Source organism: Struthio camelus, chromosome 9 (assembly GCF_040807025.1).
Source record: "Struthio camelus isolate bStrCam1 chromosome 9, bStrCam1.hap1, whole genome shotgun sequence".
NCBI classification, from domain to species: Eukaryota; Metazoa; Chordata; class Aves; order Struthioniformes; family Struthionidae; genus Struthio; species Struthio camelus.
The window spans coordinates 20106335-20115869 of NC_090950.1; the positions used below are offsets into that span (position 1 = coordinate 20106335).

The following is a 9535-nucleotide window of genomic DNA, read 5'->3' on the forward strand; positions in this document are numbered from 1 at the left end:
CTGCCCAAGAAGCTGCCAGTAAAGGGACAGGTGTAATAAGATGCAGAGAAAGCAAAGCCACCTCCAGGTCTGGTGATTTGTTTACATTTACTTAGCTTATAGCAAAGGTTGAGAAGAAACTCTCTCATGAACATCCTCATAGCTTTTAAGAGAGGATAATATGAACCTCTGACAAGTTTTGCAAGGATCTTTGTCTAGCCTAAGGCAAGGTATGCTCACAGAAAGCCTAGAGCGACCTACAGGTTTATGTATGTCAGCTGCCTCTGAGCTAACAAAGAGCTTTGCCTGGAAAACTACTGAAACAAAAGCCCTATATTTTTAAATTCCTCTATTTTTTCACAGTTAACTGGACAATCATGGGCCATGTGGGACCCCCCCCCCCCCCCAAGCTCATCCCTGCAGGCTCATCCCTGCAGGGCTCTTTCCAGCGGCCGAGAAGAGCTGAAGTGAAACACCAGCCAAGCCCACAGGCCTTTCTTTCCACATTGTTATTCACCATCTGGCCTGTACCTCTGGCCTGACGCCTGGATCCATGCCCAGTCCTCGCCTGCTTGGCCAGTTGGAGAGTTTGGACCTGCAGAATGATGCTGGATGCTCCTGCCCAGGCTCTCCAAGTGCAGCCAGGGCAGCACAGGCTGCAGAGCTCACTGGGTGGGCTCAAGGGTTCCACGTGCAGAGCCAGGCACATCTCATAACACTTGTGTGCCCACTAAAACCAGCTCCGATGATGAGCGTGTCTGCATGAAACCTTTGTCATTGCACATAGGGCACAAGCCATATCGACATATGTCCATGCCACTGACTCGCCAGGGGATGGCAACAGGCCACAGAGACCAGCTGCCAGGTCCACTCACGGTGGGGGGGGAATTGCAGACGCCTGCTCCCGCTGCGGCACTGGAAAAAAACAACCCACCAGCATCTGAAAACCAGTTTATTGCCCCAGGCCTCTGGAGGTTGTTTGTTCATCTCATTTCATTTCGACACCTCATGTGAGAGGCTGGGAGCTGGCATTTCAATGTTCTGGTGGTGCCAGCTCTGAGATTGTTTTATTTGATTTACCGTCCAAATTGGGTGGATGGGTGGAGACTGAATTTTCCCTTTATTTTTGTTTTCAAAAAAACCCTTCTGGCTCTGGGTGAGGCAAAAGTTGCTGAGTAGTTTCATGTCTATCTCCTTTGTGACAGTTACATGCCTACAGCGGCAGGCCCACAGCCCTGCTCCTCCGAGCTCAGGGCTGGAGTCGGAGCCGTGCAGGTAAAGCCCTCAGCCTGACTACAGCGAATGCTCCCTGCCCCATCACATAACATTTTTGTCTTTTCTTTCCTCAAAAGCCTGGAAACAGCTCCTGTATGAGCCCGTCTTTCCTTCCTCTGCCCTAGGGGTAAAAGGAAAACAAGGTTTTTAATATGAGAGGAAAATAAGGGGGCAGCAAGTGGAGGCAGATGATGCTGCTAGTGAGGGGACTCGTGCTGGAGGGCAGCCCCTAGCCACATGGTGGGGTCAGGACAGGACCAGCCTGGTTGTGCGCTCAGCCCTGCTGATCTTCTCAATGGCACAGAAGTGATTGCCAGGAAATACTGGCCAAGCTATTGCCCAGCCTCATTTCAAACAGCTGCAGTGAAGGAGTTTAGTTACCAAAGATCCCCAGGAGGTGCCTGGGGCCATAGGCACTTAACACCCGTAGGAGCTCTGAGCAAACACTTTCAGAGTAACCGTCCACACACCAAAACACAGAACTAAGAGCAAGTCTTAGGGATGTGACAAAGTATATAGGCACTCTCTCCAGTGCTTCTCTATGCTGTGTGCTTCTGCAGGCAACAAATCTAGCCCTTGCAGCACCTCCACAAGCAAAGGAGATAAGAAGGTTTCTCCCATTTCACGCATGGTCTCAAAGAGGAAAGAAATTCATGCGTGCTTTCCAAAAGCTCAGACCTTAGACCCACCTCCCACAGTGACTGATGTGCAGTCCCTGCTTGGGCCCAGCAGACTAGGAGGTCCACCCTGCTCATGCCTCACACGCCTTGGTGATGCCACTGAGGTTTCCTGGCAGCTTGTGCTTGCCTACACCGCTAAGAGCCACCTGAGAGAGAAAAGCAAATGCAATACTCACAGCCACTTCAGGGACTGAAAAAGCACTACTTTCCATCAGCAGCCTGGCTAATGAACACCCACCCTGCCAGACAACCCTCTGTTCAGCAAAAGCCTAGCACTTTCCTCCCGCTTTTGGTTGATTACCTCTGCCAGGATCTGCAGCGGTAACTTGGCAGGCTACAGAGCTGCGAGATCTGGAAGCCTCGACCCCCTGCCTTGCCAGGGGTCCTGAAACCCTACCTTACGTCAGAGGTCACACAGCAGAGAACTACCGCCACGCCTGCCTGCCCTTTGGCTCTTGGGACATAGCACCCATTACTTGGAGCTGCAAACACTCCCATTCGGGATTAACTGGGCCAAATCTGCAAATCCCATTTGCTCTGGGAGCCTAAGGAATCTTCAGCCGTTCACCTTGAGGTGGAAGGAGCTACATCCTTTCTCTTCTTTCAGACTAATTACACTGAAACAAAGATGAGATATGCAATACCAGGAATGTTACCAAGACTGTGAGTCTTCCACCCATCGGCATTAGGTGGGAGCTTCAGATGGCATGAATACAGATGCAGGCAGCTGGCGTCCTGCTCCTCTTACTCAACCACTGGCACCAGGAGACAAATGACAACGAATACACTGATAGCCCTAGTAACAAAACAAAATTTCCAGGTCAGAAGCTCTTGTTGGACAGTCCATCCTCCAGGCTATGAGTAAGAGCTACCATCCCTCATCCCCTCTTTGCACCAGCTGTGAACACTGTCCAACAGTGGCATCACTGCTGGTGTGCACCATGATGGTGCATACATGACATGCAGGGGAGTCCAGCTGTGCCACATGGTGCACTGGTGGCATTGCCTCAGATCCCCCTCCCATGGCCTGCCATCTCTGAAGTGCAAAGTGCTTCTTGCTGCCAGCACTCCTGCTCCTCCCAAGGACTAATGCTCCTGCCACTTCTCTAGCAAGAAGCCAGCTGAGCCGGGGCCACCTGCAGCAGTAAGTAGCCTGCTGCCACAGCTTTCTAGGCCTTGCCTGCTCTCCGTATCCTATATTTGGTCAAACACCTCTGAGTTTTCAGGAAAGCCCAGCAGGACCCTTTGCTTCCCCCTCCCTGTCCAGCCCTGCAGGACATCAGTCACCACTCAGCTGGGCCATGCTAGTCTGGGGAGGGGTAATGGGATAAATGCACCAGAAGGACTCAGGGCTCTTCCCCACTAGCTTTCTCCCATTCAAGTGGAGGTCACAGGAGGAGGAGAAAGGCGAGGTGCTGCCCAGCAAACATGGGCCACCTCTGGGAGCAGGCCCCATGGGGTATCAGGTACAGGCTCTGCAAGGTGGCATTAGCCAGACCTTCTCCCTCTCACAGCTGGCCACCCTGGCCAGCATTGCTCTTCTCTTTTTCATAATGGGGAAGCTCACAAGTAGCTAAAGCAGTATGAGTAGGAGGCAAATCAGGCCTTGGATGCTTGCTCACATTAATAGACATATGGACACCCTTTGTCCTTTGGACACCCTTTTCTGCAGCTCGGCCTCACTGGGTTTGATTTGACTGTCTCAGCTAGCTGAGCTCTTCCTCAAAGATCATTCTAGATGCCCTGGCCTAACCAGGCATGCAGGGGTTAACCATCGCTCTCCTGGGCTCTGCATCAGTTTGCTTTAAACGGGGCGGAAGGAAGGCTGTACCTTGTTGCTGCTGAAAAATGTAAAAAAAAGAGTCAAATGCTGTGGCTTTCTATAAGGAGTTAGTGAAGGAGATGAGCTTAGGGTCTAACTCACCTTCCACCCACTGCCAACCAGTCGTTTCTTCTACTAGAAACTAGTCAGGACTTTTGTATTTTATTTTTAAGCAGAGTGTGTGAGACCAGAGAAGGGGCTTTGAAAGATGTCCCATGGGAAAATTTCAATTTAGTCAAAATAATGGATAAATTTTTGTTCAGGAAAAACAAACAAATTGAGATTTGCCTCATTTTCACCAAATTTGGTTTAAACTAAATGCAATTTTTTTGTTTGATTCAGGTCTCACTCTTGAGGCTCTGTGGGTTGCTCAGCTTCTGCAGCAAGTCACAGAAACTGCGGTTTGCACTTACAGTCTGACTGTCTGGTGGGACAGCATCTCAGCTCCTGTGAGACGCTGCAGGGTCTCTGTGAGGGGTATGACCATGCTGCTCCCTGAACAGCAGGGTACTGCTACAAAATGAAAACCAAAAAATTAAAAATAAATTTCGGTCAGATCTTTCCAGATGGCAGCCGATCACAGCCTGCGTGGGATACAGAATGTCTTCACCTTCACCTCCTCACCTGCCCATCTTCAGCTGGCTACTAACATCCTTGGCAGGGATTTAAGTTGTGTCCGATTTCCTCACCTCCAAGGCAAGGCTGAAATAATCTGAGACATCTGCTGCCCATGGCCTGACTGTAACGTACTTGCCTTAATGGTTACTTGCTAATATTTTACCCTTGGGTGAAATGATAAGGTTCAGGGCCAGGTGGAACACGTTCAGCTGTCTCCTGCTCAGGGCAGGCTGACTCACTCCTCTTATAGTTGTGCAAACCTAATTTGTGGGTGGTTTTGGTGCATGTGTTTTCACCTTAAGCCCTTACCTTCAATGCATAATATAATCCAGTCCTGCTGATAGCTTCTAAACGCTGGGGTGCTTCTGCATCCCTAAAGGAACAGCATGAAGAGACGAATTAAGCAACAACAAAGGCTGGAATATAAACTAAACTAGTATAGAAATCACTGCCTCGCCACCCATATTACGTAAAGCTGGAAGTCCCTGAACAGGACTTTCAAAGCATGCTGTGGGTTTAGGGCTCAGGCCAGAGCCTAAATGCCAATAGGAAGGGGAATGGCTCACGCATGCTGCTGCTCAGGGTTTAGTACTCACTCAGCGTGCAGGCGCTCTGCATCACCCTTCGGAGGGCCAAAAACTGCCACATGCGGACCTGTCCTAGGGGGAGGGGTGCTGGAGCCTGCTTTGGGCCAGGCTTCTGAAACATGGGCATCGCAGCACCTTTTAGACACCTTGCCCCGTGCATCTGACATGATCCCCCCTCAGTCTGGTTTTTATGAAAAGCCATGGCAAATTTTCTGGTCATCTTCAGGTTGCTAACTCTCCTCTCTAGGTTTAGCACCAGCTGCTTGAATGTGTCCTTGAACTAATGAATCAATGCATTTATCTCACATTGCACCATGACACATGGGTAATTTAATGCAACTATGTACTCACACCTTTAATTAATCAAAGGCTTTTTCAAGTAGAACTTTGCAATATTTTGTTTCCTAACATCCCTGCTATAAAGTACTAGAGTCTGTTGTAACATTTCTTACCCAATTCCAGTGCTGAGGGCTATGGAGCCTACAAATTGGAGCATATGTGTAGAAACCTTCAGCATTGTCTCCAGAGGAGGTTTCCAAGGAACTGGGAGCCAAATTAACCAAAGAAACTCATAAAGGGAATGAGGCTCACTGGAGAAAAAAAAAAACCCCAGGCAACCTCAAGAAGAAAATATGAAGGACACAGCAGATTCCTGAGTGCCATTTGGGAAGCTCAGGAAAAACTAAAGGAAATCAGAGCCTGTCCTAGAAAAACCTGAACACACCTGGACAGGGTAACTAGTTCTAAGATGTGTCTCAGCCCTGCTTCCAAGGGACTAAGGGACCTCCCCAGCATCTTACCTTCGCATCTTACCTTCTCTTTCAGAACTGCTCCTGCCCAGCTTCAAGTTGCAGCAGCAGTTCTGCTGCTGAGAGGGGAAAGAAAAGTGCAAATAAGGACTGGAGATGGCCAGGTGCTTGGAAATGCTCAGACTAAATGCTGAATGACTGGAAAAAAACCTTGACAAATGCTTACTCACACCTTAGAGCTGAGCTTGCAGATCACACCTTTGGGCGCAAATGAGCGGTGCAAACACACCCTTCCCTCAGGGTCTCCCTGCAGGCCACAGCCACCTTCCCCAGGAAGGCCAGGCTGGGACCTGGAGGCCGGAGCAGGGGTAAGCGATGAGGCGCGCCAGCTTCAGCATCAAGGAGAAAGCCAGTGTGGTCTGAGCATGGACTGGGTTTGCCTGGAGCTCATCAGTGCAGACACCAGATCACAGGCAAGCACTGCCCCTGACTGCCAGCAAGGGGCAAGACACATCCCTCGCCACCTCCCAATCCAACATGGGGCCTCTCTCCTGCGGTCCCCCAGGCAGGGGTAACAATGAACCTTCCCTATCTTCTGCCCTCTGATCTGTAAAAATGTCCCTTTGGAAAAGCTGGTGCACAGCCTGAACTGCGGTGGGAACATGTGCAGGGCTAGGGGCTGCTCTCACATTTGGCCTCCTCTCGGGCAGAACCACATGTGGGCAAAACAAGCTCAGCGAGCTTTTACAGCACACACACTAACAGGTAAATGGCTCCAGAGCCAGCTCGTGGCTTCTGAGCCAAAAGCCCTCTGGGGAGGCCATGGGGGGGAGAGCCCCTGCTCTGCACGCAGCACCCTCCTGAGCAGCACAGGTGCACAGCAGGGTGCCCGGGTGCCGCAGGCGGGCTCAGCCTTGGCAGGGCACAGGGCACCCCACCCAGACTCGCTGAGCTGGCTCCCGCCGTGGCGTGGGAGCCCAAAGCCGGCCGTGGGTGCTCCAGCCAGGTGGAGCTGTGGGAGTTCCTGGTTGCAGTGTGCTCTCCCTGCAAAATACCTGCTGGCATTGTCTCAGCTAGAAGGGATGTGTATTGCTCTAGCTGAGGGGACTTGACTCTGGCCCTGCCGCCGCGGAGCTCGCCCCGGCCGCGGCCGCCAGCAGAGCCGGCGCCGTCGGGGCCGTGGCGGCCGCGGCCGCGGCGCGCGTCCCGCTAGAGGGCAGTGCCTCCCCGGGCAGCCCGAGCCGCCGCCCCGGCTCGGCGCCGCAGGCAGATATGCAGATAATCAGGGCTTTAAAAATTTTTTTATACTTTCTACTTTCTTTTTTTTTTTTTTTTAAGACCTCATTACAAATGCCTGTCACAAAGGAACCAGACTGGGTGGGAGATGATGTATTCGGAAGTTGCTTGGCTTCAGCACATCCAGAGCTCGCTCTCTCTTTTTTTTTTTTTTTTTAAACTGCATTGAGTTTGTATCTTTTTTTTTCCTGATGTCTGCTGCTTTTTTTTTTTTTTCTGATGTCTGCTGCTAGACACCGGTTTTGAGAAAAGTTGCAGTTCAAATAGAAGGGGAGAAGCACCAGCTTCTCCTCAGGCCTGCTGATTCTTTCCAGCTTTTCTTTTTTTTCTTTTTGGACCTTGCATCACCTTCTTTGCCCTACTGCAGAGCCCTGCAGCCAGTTACTTGCCTCTAGATTGCACATGGCAGTGCAATGAGCATCTTACACTGCAACCACAGGCCTTAGACTGAGGCAAAGCTAATCACATGGATAGAGCCGTCCTGCTTAATACTAACAAACAAGCTTAGTCTTTCCATGGCCTTTATGCAGGCAATAATGAGACCACATCTTCCAGGGCATGATTCAGAGTGGGAAGTTAATATGCTCTGAATGGCTCCCCAGGGACTTTTTTACCACTGATGATACAGGGAGCTTCATCTCCTACCCTAGGCAGTGGAGAGAGACAATGTAAGCATCTCCCTTGCATGCTGTAATGGTTGGTATCAGCCCAGCTGCTTCTGACTAATTGCTGTGCATGCCAGCAGGACCCACCTCCTGTTAAAGCATGTAACTCCAATGGGGGGAAGCAGGACAGCCCAAAAAGCCACTGGCTGTGGCACTTGTACTATTGCATGCAAAGGCCAGTGCATTGCAATGGGAGTGAGAAAAAACAGCTGAACAGGCTCACCAAACATTTAATCTTACAGCTATCTGATGTCTGTCCTTTGCTGCCCATAAGCTGAAATCTAGTTGCCAATGGGCCTGTGTCTGATATTGCTAAAGTAGAGGAGCAAGGACCAGTACAGCTGTAACTGCAGCTACCAAGGCAGAAACGCTGTACACGAGCAATCTCCTCGGGTGATATGGGGACCATTCAGCCTTCGGTATCAAAGCCACAGACACAGTCTGCCTGGTTGCTGGTCCCCAGAGCTGCTCTACGAAGCTTAGCTGTGCCCTGGGGCAGGCAGCTGGTAAGTCCCCACTCCAGTCTCGCGTCCCCTGCTCCCACATAACCTTGCCTTTACTCACCCACAGTCTCAGGCATCTGGGTTGTTTCATGAAGGCAGAGCTGATGTTTCCGAAGAGCAAAACACGTGACTCTGCAGGAGTGTTTAAAAGGAAGTGAAGGCATTTCAAAAAAAACAGCTGCTCTTCCTCTCTGCTTCCTCCCTCCCCCGAAAAAAAGAAGAAGAAGAAAAAAAGAATAAGACTATCTAATGCCCGTGAGGCAGGGAGTGCTGCCCTGCTGGCTGAGCCAAGCAAGCACTACCAGTGGGGCAGCAGGGCAGCATGGCAATGGGCAGCCCAGCTGCAAGCAGACACTGACTGGAGAGAGCTGTGTAGGGGCTCCAACCCCACAATGGAATAAAGGGCACTTGTGTAGAGAATCATCAACAAAATAACAAAAACAAAAAGCACCATCAACAAAATAACAAAAAAAAGTCACAAAGTACTGATATTGTGCTGAAAGGGATGGTATATACAGCTGGGAGAAGATGGAAGTACAAAGAACTAGAAGAAGGACCAGTCCCGTGGGGACCAAATGAGGTGACCAAGGCAACAGCAAAGGGCTACTGCCATATGTCCCTGAATAAAAACTTACCTCCTTATTCTTATAGAAGCAATTTAGGAGAAGGCTGCAGCCAGGCCTTGCAACAGAGAACATAAAGATTAGCTTTTTTCCTATGTATTTGTCCTTCAATGTCAAAGTATCCAAATATCAACAATAAGGATCTAAAACTTCAGCCTCCACCCATTGCTATATGCGCAGGAAGACAACTCACTGCTGTTACGGGTTGCAGATCACCAAAGCCTCTCAGGACTAAGAACTCAGCAGCTGGAGACTACCTAGCCAGGAACTTGCATGCTGTGAACATGCAGACACTGCAATGGTTCATCAGACTCCTGACCAGGAGGCACCTTTTTGCCAGTACTGGCTGACAAAGGCAAAGACTCAGCATGGGCAAAGCCCTTGCTCAGACAGCCATGCTCACAGGCCTCCTCCATCTCAGGATAGTGGACACTTAACTGCTGCTCCATGAGCTGGATCGTGCAGGGGAGCGTTGCAGAGCTAAAGCACTGGCCTGCCTCAGTCACTTGCTAATGGTCACACAGCAGTTGGTATAAGCTACACATTTTATATTGCAGCAGGCCATTCAGTGAGCGGAAGGCCAAACATCCGAAGCATCCTCTTGATACTAGGGCTGGGCTGCCCACATGGTTTTCCTGCTGAGAAACAGCTTGCAGTTGCAAAGAGGCAGACTGGGAAACCAGGTCCTGGAGCCTTCTCATCACTGTGCATGCTCGGCAGCTTTGCCATCAGGAAGGA

General features: G+C 50.5%; 1 long non-coding RNA gene across 2 annotated transcripts; it reads right to left on the reverse strand.

The window, feature by feature from the left end:
• Window positions 1-916: 916 nt before the first annotated feature.
• LOC104148801 (uncharacterized) lies at window positions 917-8371 on the reverse strand. 2 transcript variants are annotated; one of them, XR_011142777.1, is made up of 4 exons: window positions 8236-8371; window positions 4684-4747; window positions 1944-2730; window positions 917-1375 (listed from the first exon to the last, which is right to left on the reverse strand). It is a non-coding gene; the product is annotated as an uncharacterized lncRNA (long non-coding RNA). The 2 variants fall into 2 exon arrangements; XR_695205.2 differs by having other exon boundaries at window positions 917-2730; window positions 8236-8369.
• Between the last annotated feature and the right edge of the window lie 1164 nt (window positions 8372-9535).